Source organism: Nomascus leucogenys, chromosome 5 (assembly GCF_006542625.1).
Source record: "Nomascus leucogenys isolate Asia chromosome 5, Asia_NLE_v1, whole genome shotgun sequence".
NCBI lineage: Eukaryota > Metazoa > Chordata > Mammalia > Primates > Hylobatidae > Nomascus > Nomascus leucogenys.
Window position 1 is genome coordinate 112,356,566 of NC_044385.1, and position 16,521 is coordinate 112,373,086.

Sequence of the window (16,521 nt, forward strand, 5' to 3'; positions counted from 1 at the left end):
AAGTGAAATAATATATATTTATTTTTTAATAAATTTATTTAAAAGTAATTTGCCATGTCTTTCCCATCTTCAATTAAAATGTTCATTTCTGAAGTAACACATATTAAAAACAAACTAACGAAGACACAAACTAAAACACTTTGGGCCATTGTTGTGTAGATTGGTCTAAATATTTCTCCTATTTCTCCTTCTATAACTCTGATTTTTTTATTTTTTATTTTTATTTATTTATTTTTTTTGAGACAGAGTTTCGCTCTTGTTGCACAGGCTGGAGTGCAATGGCACGATTTCGGCTGACTGCAACCTCCGCCTATGGGTTCAAACAATTCTCCTGCCTCAGCCTCCTGAGCAGCTGGGATTACAGGCATACACCACCACGCCTGGCTAATTTTGTATTTTTAGTGCAGACAGGGTTTCTCCATGTTGGTCAGGCTTGTCTCAATCTCCCATTTCAGGTGATCTGCCTGCCTCGGCCTCCCAAAGTGCTGAGATTACAGGCGTGGGCCACCGCACCCGGCCTCCTTCTATAACTCTTGAATGATAGTCAGATGCTGACATACCTTCTCTATATGATACCATACATCTGGCTGAGTAACTGAAAAATGCAGTTCCCTTTTTTAAGGTTTTATGACTTATAAAATTTAAATTATGTAATAAATATTGAATATTGAGTTACCCGTCACTTCTTTTATATACCTCTTTGGAAGCTCTTGAACTTATCATTGTCTTGTTCAAGCTGCTGCTAAAGTAATCAAATCACTATGTGTTCCAACTAACTAATGCAAGTGCAACTGAAAGGACCCCACCCCATACCATGTGAATCTTAGCTACTGCCTTGAGGTATCTATGAATGCACAACTCAGAGTGCCTGACGTGCAACATCTTGGGAGTAAAACACCTACAAATCAGACACTGGAGCTGAAGAATCAAGTTTTGCCCAACAGTTTCCTGGGAGTTTCAGGGATTCTTAGAGGAAATTCCTACCACATCTTCCATCAGTCGCCCTGGAGCCAGCCCCCTCCATAACCTATTTGCATATTGGCTTTCTATTCCTTGCTCACTCCTCATGTTCCCTTTTGTTTTCTTGGATTACTTTCCTTGACAAAGTACTAGCTAAGATGACATTGTTTCAGGCAGCACATTATGCGAAACTAGTTGAAGAAAACATGACTGTCTTTTTTCATTTTACTGATGTCAATTTAGTCAGCAAAATAATTTTAATTTGAATTAAAGACTGAAAAATGAGGTATAAACTATACTGAAGAATTTGTTAATTCTCTGAAATTTTTATTTTTTATTTTTTGCCTTTTTCTAAGACAGTCTCTTGATATAATGAAAAAAAATGCATGACTAAGAAGCAGTCTTTTAAAGTGTCTTTTGCCTTTAATCAGTATTGTACCAATTATGTTCCTGAGTATATAATTGTCTTTGCTCTCCTGAAAAGGAAAAATAATCAGTTTTCATGAGACAAAAATCGTGTCCCCAAATGTGAAAAAAACAATTTCTTTAAATTTCTCAAATCATAATCATATAGGTTTCCTTGCAAACCATAATTACACAGTCTCCCTATAATTCCTTTCAGTACAGATTTAGCTCAAGTCTTCTGTATGATCATTGTATAGCAGTGATACAATAGCGTCTCCTCACATGGCTCTGCTGTGGCTAAGATTTCCTGGCTCATATTTGCACAAAAGGCATGGGAAGCCAAGAAGCTGGAAAAACCAAAGATACATAAGAATTCATTTAAAAAAAAGTAACAGTTTCAAAAGCCACATTTGAATTCATTACTTGCAGTTCCTATAAAAATACCTTGCTACTGTGCATATTTTTCTTAGTTCTTGGTGAGAAAATCTTTTATTTATACATCAACTCCTCAAAGCAGCTATGAAAAAAGAGAAAATTATTAACATAACACTTGCTAACATACCATATTTTCCTTCACTGAGTATATTAATATAATGTTTTAAAGAGGCATATATTCTAAGAAAAACACTAACTTTGCTGAAAAAACATTGATTACTATACTAGAGCAATTTGAAACAATTGTATGTTTCCTGTAAAATTCATATTAAAATATTTTTGCCATTTCTTTTCAGTTCTATGTAACACCAGCAGGTGGCAGGATTAAGGCACAAAAATGGCAAAATCTTTAAGAAATGTAAAAGAAATACATTATGCTTTTTTTCAATGTCTTAGGATGGCAGTCATTTTTCTTTTTGTGCATACAGGTTACTAAAGTCATTCATGGCTACTAGTCCTCAGCAGACACATTGTTTTCCTTAAACCAGCTGAAGCTGTGCCCTTTTAAGACTCTTCTGATCACAAATCACCACTGTGCTGCAGTAATTTTCAGCTTTTACCATAAAGTGAGTCCAAAGCATATGGTGTGCATAAATTTGGATTATCTTCATACTGACAAAGATTCTTCGCTTGACCAAACTTTAGTCAGCCTCCGGAAACTTTTCCTAAGCCTGCCTGTGCCCTTCCTTGCAAAATCCAGCGTTAGCAAAGAACCCAGCTAAATCAGGTTAGCTAGAATCAATCTCCTTCTCCCTGATGTCTAATCACCCAAAATACTTAATCGGGTTCTTCATTCACTGTCCTCCAGGAGATGTTTGATCACCCTGGCCTGCCTTCAGCAGGAATCCTGCTAGGTCAGTGTAGCCAGAATACCTCTAATTCCTGATGTGTCCTATTAGTAATTTTTCATCCACTGACTTCCACCCTGATCTGTGGCTATAAAGTCCCACCTGCCCACGCTGTATTCAGAGTGGAGTCCAGTCTCTCTCCCCCACTGCAAAATCCCATTGCTGTGGTTCATATATACCAATTGTGATGGCTTTGAATAAAGTCTGCCTTACAATACCTTAACAAGTATTGTTGAATAATTATTCTCTCTTTAACAATACTAGGTTACAACAAGTATTCTTTGGGAAAATCGTTATATTTATATAATGAGGACAAGACTAAAATTATACTACTTTGCCTTTTAATACTCTAAGATTTTATAGTGAATCTCTGATAGGACACTTTGCCACAGTTTTGGGGCAAGCCAGATAATGAGGTTATGGGTTACAGGCCTTTTAAAAACTGGCTAAAAGGGGCCAGACGCAGTGGCTCACGCCTGTAATTCCAGCACTTTGGGAGGCCAAGGCAAGTGGATCACCCGAGGTCAGGAATTTGAGACCAGCCTAGCCAACATGGTGAAACCCCGTCTGTACTAAAAATAAAAAAAAATAGCCAGGTGTGGTGGCGGGCACCTGTAATCCCAGCTACTCAGGAGGCTGTGGCAGGAGAATCGCTTGAACCTGGAAGGCGGAGCTTGCAGTGAGCCAAGATCATGCTACTGTACTCCAGCCTGGGCAACAGATCGAGACTTGGTCTCAGGCAGAGGCACTTCTTTTTCCCAGAAATTCTCTCAGATATTCCTACTTCTATTTTCCTTGTCAACAAATGCACACATGCCTTGGTGGTAGAAATGGTTCTTTACTACTTTACTTACAGTCAGTGAACTGAGTAATGTCTACATTTTTTTAAATAATTATATTCCCCGAGTTCCCTAATCAGGTCACTTTTCTTAAAGGAATAACTTCCTATATTCTTTCTTTAATATCCTTCTGCTTAGTGTATAATCTAGTTAGAATACAATACCACATGCTAAACTAATAAAAAAATTGCTTCTACAAAATTGTGTTTAATAACTACTTGTTAATTAGAGGAACTGAAACAATTACATTTTAGTATTATCAAGTTCAGGAAACTTTGCAAATATTTGTTTAAGAATTGAGATGAGATAACAATTTTAAAATGTCTGGACACATTGTCTTTAACCTACTCCTATAATAAGGGAATTTGCAAATTCTTGTTTTACTGAAGTAAAAATGTCTTCGCAAATATAGTACTATGGAAAAATTTAAACATGTATTTTCTATGTTATAAAATAAAAGGAAATGGTTTTATGCTAATTATAGAGATTTGCACAATAATTATCAATTGAGATATTAGATAAATATATGCAATAAGAAAAACAGTCTGAAGATTTACCCATGGAGTATCTTGAGACTGGAGTTATAATGCATAAGGCATAAGAGGCCACTATACAAGAAAACAGCAATATATTGTGATAAGAATGTTATAACAATATTATGCATGGAGTGCTTATCATGTGTTACAATGTAGAAGGTAAGTGATATTTTCCTTAGTTTAAATTGATGCTCTCTATAATAATGCAACAAATTTAAAATCAACCCAGCCACAAAAGGAGGAAATGACATTGAAACTGAAGAGGATAGGATTAAAAGCTGTTGCCTTGTCCTGTGCACATGTTACTGTTCACGATAATGTGTGGTTCTGCATTCATGCATTTATTTTGTATTCCATTTTGCATCCCCACAATTTCAGCTCAAAAAATATAACTTGACACTATTTTAATATCAGTCTGATTTCTTTCTCTATGATTTTTTTTCAAAGTAACAATGGAATTAGTGTTATTCCAATATACTATTACTTATATTGTGTTATAGTAAAATGTCACGCAATTATTGGTGAATCAGTGACATGATTAGTATGTAAGACTGTAGTTCTAGTTTTATGAGAACTATTAATTTGAGTTTTATGCACAATACCTGATTTAATTCTTGCAACAATGTGTCCGGAGTTGGTGGGTTCTTGGTCTCACTGACCTCAAGAATGACGCCGCGGACCCTCGCGGTGAGTGTTACAGTTCTTAAAGGCGGCGTGTCCGGAGCTCGTTCCTTCTGATGTTCGGATGTGTTCGGAGTTTCTTCCTTCTGGTGGGTTCGTGGTCTCGCTGGCTCAGGAGTGAAGCTGCAGACCTTCGCAGTAAGCGTTACAGCTCTTAAGGGGGCGCGTCTGGAGTTGTTCGTTCCTCCCGTGGGCTTGTGATCTCGCTGGCTTCCGGAGTGAAGCTGCAGACCTTCACGGTGAGTGTTACCGCTCATAAATGCAGCGTGGACCTAAAGAGTGAGCAGTAGCAAGATTTATTGCAAACAGCGAAAGAACAAAGCATCCACAGTGTGGAACCGGACCTGAGCGGAGTTACCACTGCTGGCTCAGGCAGCCTGCTTTTATTCTCTTATCTGGCACCACCTACGTCCTGCTGATTGGTAGAGCCGAGTGGTCTGTTCTGACAGGGCGCTGATTGGTGCGTTTACCATTCCTGAGCTAGACATAAAGGTTCTCCACATCTCCACCAGACTCAGGAGCCCAGCTGGCTTCACCCAGTGGATCCCCCACTGGGGCTGCAGGTGGAGCTGCCTGCCAGTCTCGTGCCGTGTGCCTGCACTCCTCAGCCCTTGGGTGGTTGATGGGACTGGGCGCCGTGGAGCAGGGGGTGGCGCTCCTCGGGGAGGCTCGGGCCGCACAGAAGCTCATGGACGGAGTGGGAGGCTCAGGCATGGCGGGCTGCAGGTCCCGAGCCCTGCCCTGCGGGAAGGCAGCTAAGGCCCGGTGAGAAATCGAGCGCAGCACTGGTGGGCTGGCACTGCTTGGGGACCCAGTACACCCTCCGCAGCTGCTGGCCCGGGTGCCAAGCCCCTCATTGCCCGGGCCGGCAGGGCCGGCCGGCTGCTCCGAGTGTGGGGCCCGCCAAGCCCACGCCCACCCGGAACTCCAGCTGGCCCGCAAGCGCCGCGCGCAGCCGTGGTTCCCGCTGACGCCTTTCCCTCCACACCTCCCTGCAAGCCGAGGCAGCCGGCTCCTGCCTTGGCCAGCCCAGAAATGGACTCCCACAGTGCAGCGGTGGGCTGAAGGGCTCCTCAAGTGCTGCCAAAGTGGGAGCCCAGGCAGAGGAGGCGCGGAGAGCGAGCTGGGGCTGTGAGGACTGCCAGCATGCTGTCACCTCTCAATAACAGTATAAGGTAAGCACTATTTTTAATCCTCAATTTTTAGTGCCAACAATTGTGAAGAACAGAGAATTTCAAGAACTTGACCAAGATCACACAGCCACTGTGGAACAAAAATTTAAACCTAGGCAATCTGAGTCCAAACCCCATTTTTTTTTTTTTTTTTTTTTTTTTTTTTTGGTCTGACAAAGAAAAACTCAGTAGTGCAGATACTGTGTTTGTAGGAGTTATTGGCAAGGCATCTTTCTTTTGAGACCTTATGCTTGGAAACAGTTTCTAAGTGTTAGGCAATCATCACAACAGAATACATAGGTGGTGAGGGCAAGAGTAACCTAGAAGTCAGCAGGACGGAAAGTAATGGAGGTGATGCTTACCTAGTGGGAAGAGAGGTGCAACGAAAGCATAAGGAATATGGCTGCCAAGACAGTGAACTTTATTTTTACACTCTTCTGACCTTGGGAAATGGCCAGGCCATTTGATTAGGAAGAAAGAAAACAATCATTGCCAGCCTTAATCATATGGTAATCAGACAAGGGAAGCTGTGAAATCTGATTTCTTAATCAGTATGTAATTGGTTTTATAAACAATATGAAAAGACTTACAGTGGTATAAACTCTATTAGAATGGCCAAACTATATATAGCCCATGTCACATTCTGCTCAAAAGGCGCATTACATATAATTTTTCTACTTTAAAGTCTTTTAAGTATGATTATTGTTTTTCTGCATCAGAAGTTGTGGTATCTGACAAAAAAATTAAAAACACACCTCATTATTTACTTATTAAATTTTGTTAAGCTTTCTTTAATCTAATGTGAGACTCAAATAATATATCTGTCTATGAATGAAGATCAAAGAAAGTCTTGCTGGAATTTAAAAGTATCCATATGCCACAAGGATATAAGAATAATACTTCATGTTGGTATTTGCAAAAATAAAATGATTTTTTAAATTTTTGTTTGAGCTTGTTTGCAAAAGTTTCATGAATTTCAAATCTATTTAAGTTTATATGGGGACTTGCTTGTAGTAGTTTCAAACTTAATGATTTCAGATTAAATATTTTGAGTTCACTTATCTAAATTTTTTGCATTAGTAAATTAGTAAATTATATAAATATATCAAAGTAACAAAGGTTTCCGAAGTAACCATATGTCACAGTAAATGCACTTCTTATTATGATCTTTTCTCATGATAAAGTAGTGTGAGTGTGCTAAAAATTTAAAAGTGAAATGCAAATTGAGGTTAAAATACTTGAATCTATTAAGCTTTTTGTTCTGAGACTCTTGAGTCTATTACATTTTTTGTTTTGAGACTGTGTGGGATGCCCCAATCAAGTATTTCTATCAGATTAAAAAAAAGTTTATATATAGCAGCAAACTTTCCAGAAGAAAAGGAACTATCAAATAGATGGACTTATGTATGTAATCTGTATTTTAATTATCTATTTAGGCTCTTGTAGAATAATAGAAAATCTAAAAGTAGTGTAGGTCATAACCACATAAATAGAGCATATGGATATTATTATAATCTTTATGAATACCCCTTTAAAGGAAAAATATTGACATATTCTGACGCTATAGATGGCACTTAAGAAGTATAGAAAAATATGACTCTTATAATAAAGTAAAATGATCAAAAATATTTTGTTTCCTGATGTGACTAAACCTGTATATAAATACAGCATTTAGGACACCAATAGAACTATATCAAATTTCTGCTGTAGGAAGCTGAATTGTCAAAGAAGTTTTTTTTTTTAATCTTACATAAAAACAATGCCCCAACATTGAACAAGCCAAAATTGACACTGTTCTGTACCTTAATGATATCATCAATGTATTTGCACTATTTATCTTTTTAGTCTACCTACCTTCACATGGAATTTACAGTCTCATGTCCACAAAATGGGCTGAAAACTCCAGCATTGCAACCACATTCTAAGCAAGAAGAGTAGAAAAGACAAATGAAAGTAAAGGAGGTTACAAAAAAAAAAAAAAAAAGAAAAGAAAAAAAGAAAAATGAGTACACAAGCTAATTATTTAACCTTGTCAGGAGAACAATCAGGTTGTCTGAAAATCCCACCAGTAGACTTCCACTTACATCTCCTTTGCTGCAATTATGTTAGATTTCTATCCATTACTTCATGGGAGGCTGGGAAAGTAACCATTACTCTGTACACTGGACTGTTTGCTTCCCCAAAGAAACTTGGGAATATAATAATAAGGTATAAGAGATTGATCAGTTTTACAAAGGCAGCTAGCTGGGTTTGACACAAAATATCTCACAGATGTAAGAAAAAAATATAAACAGAATGAGATAACAACAAATGAAGTCCTAAATACTTATATGTGTTTAAGATGTGTATATTTTCTTATGTCAATTTATCTCTTTATGTTGATCTCATACTGTTTTAACAGATCTTCTTAATTTTCAAAGAGGTTATACTAACTCAGGTGAAGACTTTTGTTCTAGATGCAGTATAGGAAAGCAGCTACTCCATTTAAAATGTTTTTCATAAAGCATATTATTTATTCAATATTATATTTTTGAATACAAGACAGGAAGATGCTTGAATTATGAGTAAATTTCTGAGATTTCTTTTTACATTGGCTCACAGTGAGAATACAATTTTGAAACATGTTGCCATTTTAGTTACTTAGCTTAATGGAAATTTGGTTTCCTACAGTCAAATTAGTTAAATTCTGGATTATATTGCATAAACTCAATAGAAATGTTGACATATTTCAGTCTGTCTCTAAAATTTCATGATTAATTATTATCTCATAAATAAACTAACACTATAATCATGTATTCAACCAGTATATACTTCTCTTGAGGACGTTGTGGCACTCTACAAGAAAACTCATAGGGTATTTCTCCATGACTTTGAAGGAAGGTTTTTTAACACCAACATAGAATATTATTAAAGCTCATGTTCATTCACCTGAAAAATAGGAATAATACTATTCTACCTACTGAATTGTGGTGGGACATATAATAAGAAAAATATTTTGAAAATGTTAAGTTTTAAAGAAAAACAATAAAGAAAAGGATAAGAAAATACAGAAATGTAAACATGGGAGAGTAGTAGATAAAGAAAAGAAGAAAATTGTTTCAGGAGATGTAATTTTTTCTCAATTTTAAAAAGTTTTATTTGACAGATAATTGTATACATTTATGGAGTACAATGTGACGTTGTCATATTTGTATACAATGTGAAATGATGAAATCAAGCTTACTAACATATCCATCGCCTCACATACATAACATAATTTGTAGTGAGATATTTAACATTTACTCTCTTAGCACTTTTGAAATTTATAATACATTATCATTAACTATGGTCACCATGCTATGCAAGAGATCTCAAAACATTATTCCTCCTGTATAACTGAAACTTTGCACTCATCTCCCCATTTCTTCTCTCACCTTCCCTCATCCCTGGTAACTACCATTGTACTCTCTACCTCTATAAATTTGACTTTTAAGTAAGTCAAATTTTGCAGTATTTGTCTTTCTGTACTGGACTTATTTCACTTAGCATAATGACTTCTAGTTTCATCCACATTGTTGCAAATAAGAAGAGATGACTTTTAAAAACAAGATATGCTTCAATGGTATTACTAATATTTAATCTTCAGATTTATAACTCATGAGAACTTAAAGGCCATCTTTTGTTTTCCTTTTGAATGGGAGCTCTCCATCTTGCAAACAACAAATTCAAGGTCTTGCTGTATTGTCCAGGCTGGAGTGCAGTGGCATGATCACAGGGCACCATCACTTTGAACTCGTGGGCTCACGCAATCCTCCCATTTCAGCATTCTCAGTATCTAGGACTACATGTATGAACCACCATGCCAGGCTACTTTTTTATTATTCATTGTAGCGACAGGGTCTTGCTACTTTACCCAGGCTGATCTTGAACTCTTAGGCTCAAGTGATCCTCCTGCTTGGCTTCCAAAAGTGCTGGGATTACAGGCATGAGTAACAGCACCTACAGCACCTGGCTTACTTTTTTTTTTTTTTTTTTTTTAAGACAGGGTCTCATTCCCTCTCCCAGGCTGGAGTGCAGTGGCATAATCATGACTTACTGCCACCTCAACTTCTCGGGCTCAGGTGACTCTCCCAACTCAGCCTCCCCAGTAGCTGGGACCACAGGCCTGTGCCACCATATCTGCTATTTTTTTTTTTTTTTTTTTTTGTAGAGACAGGGTTTTACCATGCTGCCCAGACTGGTCTCAAACTCCTGGGCTCAAGCAATTCACCTGTCTCGGCCTCTCAACATGGGATTACAGGTGTGTGCCACCATGCACAGCACTTGCCTGCATTTTTAATACGTACCTTTAAGCTTTTAAACACTGACACTTCCACAAAAAGCAGGGAAGCATTCGTATTTTAATGAGATTTTAAAATATTTATGTGAATTTAATACCTTATGAGTTATGCCACATTTTTGCATGTTTTGTATAACTTGCTTTTATGAAGTTCTCGTTTATTTATTCCACATCACAGTTGCTATGGCAACTGATTACTGTAACATTTATTTTTATGGCTTTTTTGATAAGACTATCTTCAAATTACAGCATGTCTAGAACTTGTTGGATCATAATTTAACTTTCACTGTGAAGAGACAACATATTAGTCCTATCTTGGCAGATTTATATTGGCTTCCTGTTTCAACTAGAATTATCTCCAAGCTATTAATTCTGGAGGATTTTGTTTTTCTTTTGGTGATTAAATGGACTAGAATCCCCATATCTTTCAGAGTGTCCAGAGAAAAATATCATTTCTGCAACCTTGTTCTTCTGATCAATGCTTTTGTGAATTGTTGCTTTCAGCTAGAAAATGTATGCCTCAAAGGCTTTTGTTATTGTTCTTCTTGTTACTTTTTCTGTTGACTTCAAGGGTGTCGTCTTCATTACCAAAAGTAAGAATTATTGGTCATTTAGAATGTTTTAAAAGTTTTTCCACTACTTTGAGATATACTTGCTGTACGTATAGATAGATAGATAGATAGATAGATAGATAGATAGATAGATAGTTAAATGATTGAATGATTATTTTGGTTTAGATGGGTTTAGTTACATACATGTAACTCTCTCTCTCTTTCTATATATATGTATATAGACACACGTACGCATAACTCTCTCTCTCTCTGTATATATGTGTGTATATATATATATAATATCTCTATGTCTACTTATTATCTCTCTATATATGGAGAGAAAGCTATATCTGTGTAATATTTATATATATATATGCTAACATAGACTTAGATTTTATGAAAATGCTAATCGCATTTTTTTTTTTTTTTTTTGAGACAGATTCTCACTCTGTTGCCCAGGCTGGAGTGCAGTGGCACGATCTCGGCTCACTGCAGGCTCTGCCTCCCAAGTTCACGTCATTCTCCTGCCTCGGCCTCCCGGGTAACTGGGACTATAGGCGCCCGCCACCACGCCAGGCTAATTTTTTGTATTTTTAGTAGAGACGGAGTTTCACCGTGCCAGCCAGGATGGTCTCGATCTCCTGACCTCATGATCCACCCGTCTTGGCCTCCCAAAGTGCTGGGATTACAGGAGTGAGCCACTGCGCCCGGCCCACATTTTTCTACTTTGGCTATTTCACAGTATTTATTAGCCTCACTTACCTTCCTTTGAACCTATTTGAATATACATTTAGAAAACATGATAGAAAAGTATGATTCTATGATAGATTAATGATTTACTCCAAACTGCAAATACTTCTGGATAACCCTTGCATGATGTGAAACTCAGAACAGTCTTTTACTTTCATTCCATTCCTTTTTTTAGTATTTACTTTCTTATATTGAATAATGGGAAAGAACAGGAAAGTAGTTGTCAAAGGAAGATAGCAAGCTAAAAAAAAAAGAGGGGGGTGGGAACATGACTCACAAAGAAGATTATCAGGAGAGTCCAGAATTCAGTACTGGCTAGATTAAAAAAAAAAATACTGAGTTTACTGCCAATTTGTAATTTATTTGTCAATTCACAGTGGAAATTTATTTATCAATTCACAGTGGAAAAATTAGTAATTTTCTTCTATTATTGTGATATTTGTAAAGGTTGTAACACATCCACAAACATCAGCGTTGCAAATGGATTTAATATTTTGTTAGCAAATTTGTTTAAGCTTCTACTATTTTGAATACCAGTCCTATACAGTTTGGCAACATATTTGTTATTAACTATTTTTCAATTTTTTAATTGACATAAAATTGCATGTACTTATTATGTACAACATGATGTTTTGAAGTATATATGCATTGTGGAATGACTGACTCTGGATAATTAACATGTGCATTATCTCACAGAGTTATTGTTTTTGTTGTGAGAAGACTGGATGTTATTGTTAATTAATAGAAAGTAGTAAAGTGTTGCTTTTTTCCTTCCTATCTAGGAGATGTAATATATATGCTTATTCAAAATGGAGGGAGAGCTAGGTGTTGGTTTTGTGTCATCATTTGTCATTCTGTCACCTTCTCTGTATTTTTTTTTATTTTTACTGCTGTCCCCACTTTGACATGGATAGCAGCTCACTTTCTCTGTGGCTATTCATCTTCTCAATTTATTGGACAAAGTGCGTTTGAGAAAATGCTGATCCTTCTCAATGGATGTTAAGGGGGAAATTAATGTCGGGTAGGGTATATATTCCTTTGCTATTCCCTCTCATTATTTCCCATCATCCACAAAGAAAGACTACATGTTTCAGATTTACTGAAGTTTGAGGAAAATATAAAAATACAATACAAATAGTAAAAATTTAATTATATGTTAGATACCACTTCTTTTATAAAAATAAATAGATTACATCTTCAAAGTCAAACTATCAGTCTCATAAATGCCTCCATTACAAACTTAGCATTTTTTCTTCAGGTTTGACTGAGGAGTCTACGAAATCACCTCCTTCTCCTAATCTCATCTGGCCCCACCAACAGAGACCACTTTTCTCTCAACTTGCCTACTCATTTTGATTTTCCACCCCATAGTACATTTCTCTTAGGTATTTGTTGTAGAATTTTCCACAGGGGCTTACAGAAGGATTCTCAAATGTTGATAAAACAGTCATAGATTGGTGCATAGTTATGCCCACCAGTTAAACATTTAGATTTGTATTCAGGTCAGTTTATTCTTCTAATAGTCCTGAGGGTAATCAGTATAAAATATACCCACACAAAGATAAAGCCAAATACACACACCAACCCCAGTCCCAACATACATACACACATGCAACACACACACACACACACACACCACACACACACACCACATCAGTCTCGAAGAAATATTTTTTAATATTGTAGAGTTCTCCACAAGTAGGATTTAACATTCAATTGCAGGGACCCCTAACATAATGGAATTACATACTGTCATGGATAAATAGTCTTTGTCAAAAGTCCCTCCAATATAAAGAAGGAATGTAACCTACCAATGTTTTAACAATCGGACGCACAGGCATTTTAGATAATGTGGGAGCTATTTAAGAAAAAGGACTCTTCATAAGCCATTTATGTAATGGAAAGAGATGTTTTAGAGAAGGCTGGCAACCAAAGGCATCAATAGAAATTGTATATGATCAAGTTTCCTGGTAGATGTAGATATTTTATTACAATCGCATTATTGTATTGCAGGTAGTAATGACAATGTTGTCTTTCAAATCAATTTGTGGAGTGATTCTGATTGTCATTATTAAAGTTTTCTATGAGCCCTTATCTCTAGCTCTATTAATGATTCTATAAGCTTTCTAATATATATTAATCAATACATTTTTCCAAGTAGCAAATTAGAATAGCCTGCTTTGTCTGCAAGTTAGAATCTTATTTGACACTATAATCAGTAAATACAATTACTTTATGAAACAGATCATCATAAAAATGAGAATAGGTGTTGGTAAACTAAGCTGGTTGAGTTTAAAAATAATTTATATAAATATATGTAACCATGGTGTTCCATGAAATCTTCTACAATGGCCACCTGCACTTATTGAAAGTGAAGTCCATCTTGAAGCTAAAACCTTAGTTACTAAATAGCTGTTGTCATGGAACATTGTGAACCACAAGATAAATATAAGAACCGTGGGTTGAGTGGTGCTTGTGATTGCACTGAGAGCTTGAAAAAAGTACATTATATGCCAAAAGTTTTAAATTCTCAGTTCAAGGAAAATCAACATTTAAATAGATGTCCCAAATGAACCACTTTTGTCTAATTATCATGGAGTTAAAGTAGCGAAAAAAATTATAATCTGACCGTGTACATTATTAAATTATTATACTAATCAAATTTACCACGTTACCAGTTCTTTTATATGAAAAATGGAACATTGATCATAAACCAATAAGGAATGAGAATTAAAATAGGGACTCTGGAGAGGATATGGGATAGGCAGAGCACCCCAATTCCCAAACCAAATTGAGCTGTCCTTATTAGCCAAAGCAGCCTTTTCATTCTTGTTGAGGGAGAGGCCTCTATCTTGTTTGGGGACTTGTAAGAATATTGCCCAAGGCAGTGACTTTTCAAGGGGAAGCTAATAGCCCTCATTTTGTAACAGTGAAACAAGGAAAGGACTAGCCTAACTCCATTTTTATTCAAAGGGCCTTTGCTGGTCCCTGCTGGTAGGTTAGGATAATTTTAGACTACTGAGATAATAAGCAGTAATGGCAATCATGTAGTTTTTAAAAAATAACTCTGGAATTAAAGGAGACATATGAAAACAACTAACTATCTTTTATTAAAGATTTAGAAGTGAATTGTGACCTGACTAAGGGCAAAGAAGTTCCCAGTTTCCTCAGACCCTCGCTGTCACCCAGATATCTGTAGTCATCAGTTGCCTCTTGATGTCAACCCCTGCCTCTTCTCTCTGTCCTTAATGTAGAAAGAGCCTAAAATTTGTACTGACTTAAGATCATACTTTTGAATTTTAGTTCATGATCTTTTTGATTTTGCTGGTTTTTCTGGGCAAACCTGCTTTTCCTCCCACTGACACAGGAGTTATTAGGAAATAATTCTTTAGGCAGATAGTAAATGTTTTCGGCGGAAATTTTCCTGTAATAAGAAACAAACCTTAAACCATCTCTTTTCCAACAGAAAAGGCTGCTTGAAGGGCCAGGCTGGCAAGCTTTGATATTCAAATGCCAGCCACTAGAAACTGGGTACACTCAATGTGGCAATTCCCATTGTCCTTTCCTTCTTACCAGGTGTACCAGGTGTCATGGCCACCTCCAGATAACACCATGTGTTTGAAACATGATGGTGACCTGCATTTGCATATGAAAGGACTAAGGTGGGAGGGCCACATTTTTCACGGGCTACCTAAATGACACACTTGGTCAAACCAATCCCCTGAGCCTTATGCAAAGCAGACACAGCCTCCTCCAGCATCCCAATATAAGCAGCCACTTTTCCGCCTCTGCACTTGGGGTTTTCTGTTTGTTCGAGTCCCCCCTCCCTCTGTCTCTGTATGGGGGACCTGTTTTCTTCCTTCTTTCTTGCCTATTAAACTTTTTGCTCCTTAAAAGCACTCCACGTGTGTCTGCGTCATTTTATCCAAACAGGCATGAGACCAAGGACCCTAGTGTTCCTCCAATCATCACAGCCATATCAACACCAACCCTTGTCTTTCAATTGTGGTTTTTGAGCAGCAAATGGCTAAATCTGATTTTGGTTACAATTTCTCAGCTCTCTCAACTTTTTTTTTTTTAGTTCTAAACATCCAGAGAAGCCTAGTTGTGAAGTAAAGTTTAACATCTAAGTCCAATACTAAGCGATACTTTAACATCTGTTGAAATCAGGAGGGTCTCAAATGGCGTAGCCACAACTTCCTCTCCTCCGCTCATGTGGATAAAGTCTCCTAACCAAACAACTCTCCTTATCAACAGGACCAGGTGAAGTTCCTGCTTATCCCTGAGCACAGAAGGTTTCAGTTTTCTGTCAGACCATAGATCAAATGAGGCAATCACATTTTTCCCAGGGAATGAAAAAGGATAAGCACCCTCTTGAAACTACAAAGCCTGCTTTCCACAGCTGCTGCTTATCCACTCTGTTTCAAGGACACCCCCATGTAACCCTGCATGACATGCTGTGCCCTTCCCGCTGGGACTGTGAGTCTACGTGACTAAAACACTGCTATTCATCTCATCTGTCCAGTTGCAGGTCTCATGCGTTGAGTCATTCTCATACCCTGGAGTGGGAATCCCTTCCTCATGAACAAGAAGAGAAAATGATTGAAACACTATTGAATAAGACTAAGCCAATAGGCGAAATACAACAAAATAATTTGGTTATTTAAAAAAAAATACATGGAAATTTGTTTAACTTTTTTTTTTTTTTTTTTTTTTTTTTTTACAAAAAACAAGTAGGACATGTTTTGCGATATATTTTTAGGGAATTACATTTTAAGTTTATGTTTAGGGCACTAAACATAAGTTTAGATTGTAATGAATTCATTAATATGCCTGCACTATCCAGAGATTCTGATTTTTGAAACCCGTACTTGATGGTGGCCAATGGGAAATGAAGGTGACATGCTAGATATGTGTTTGGTTTTATTTTGCAATACATAAGAATTTATCCTAAGTACTGCAAAAGTGGAAATTATAAAGTTATTCACCCATTCCCTCATTATGGCCCTGGAGGAGAACCACAAAA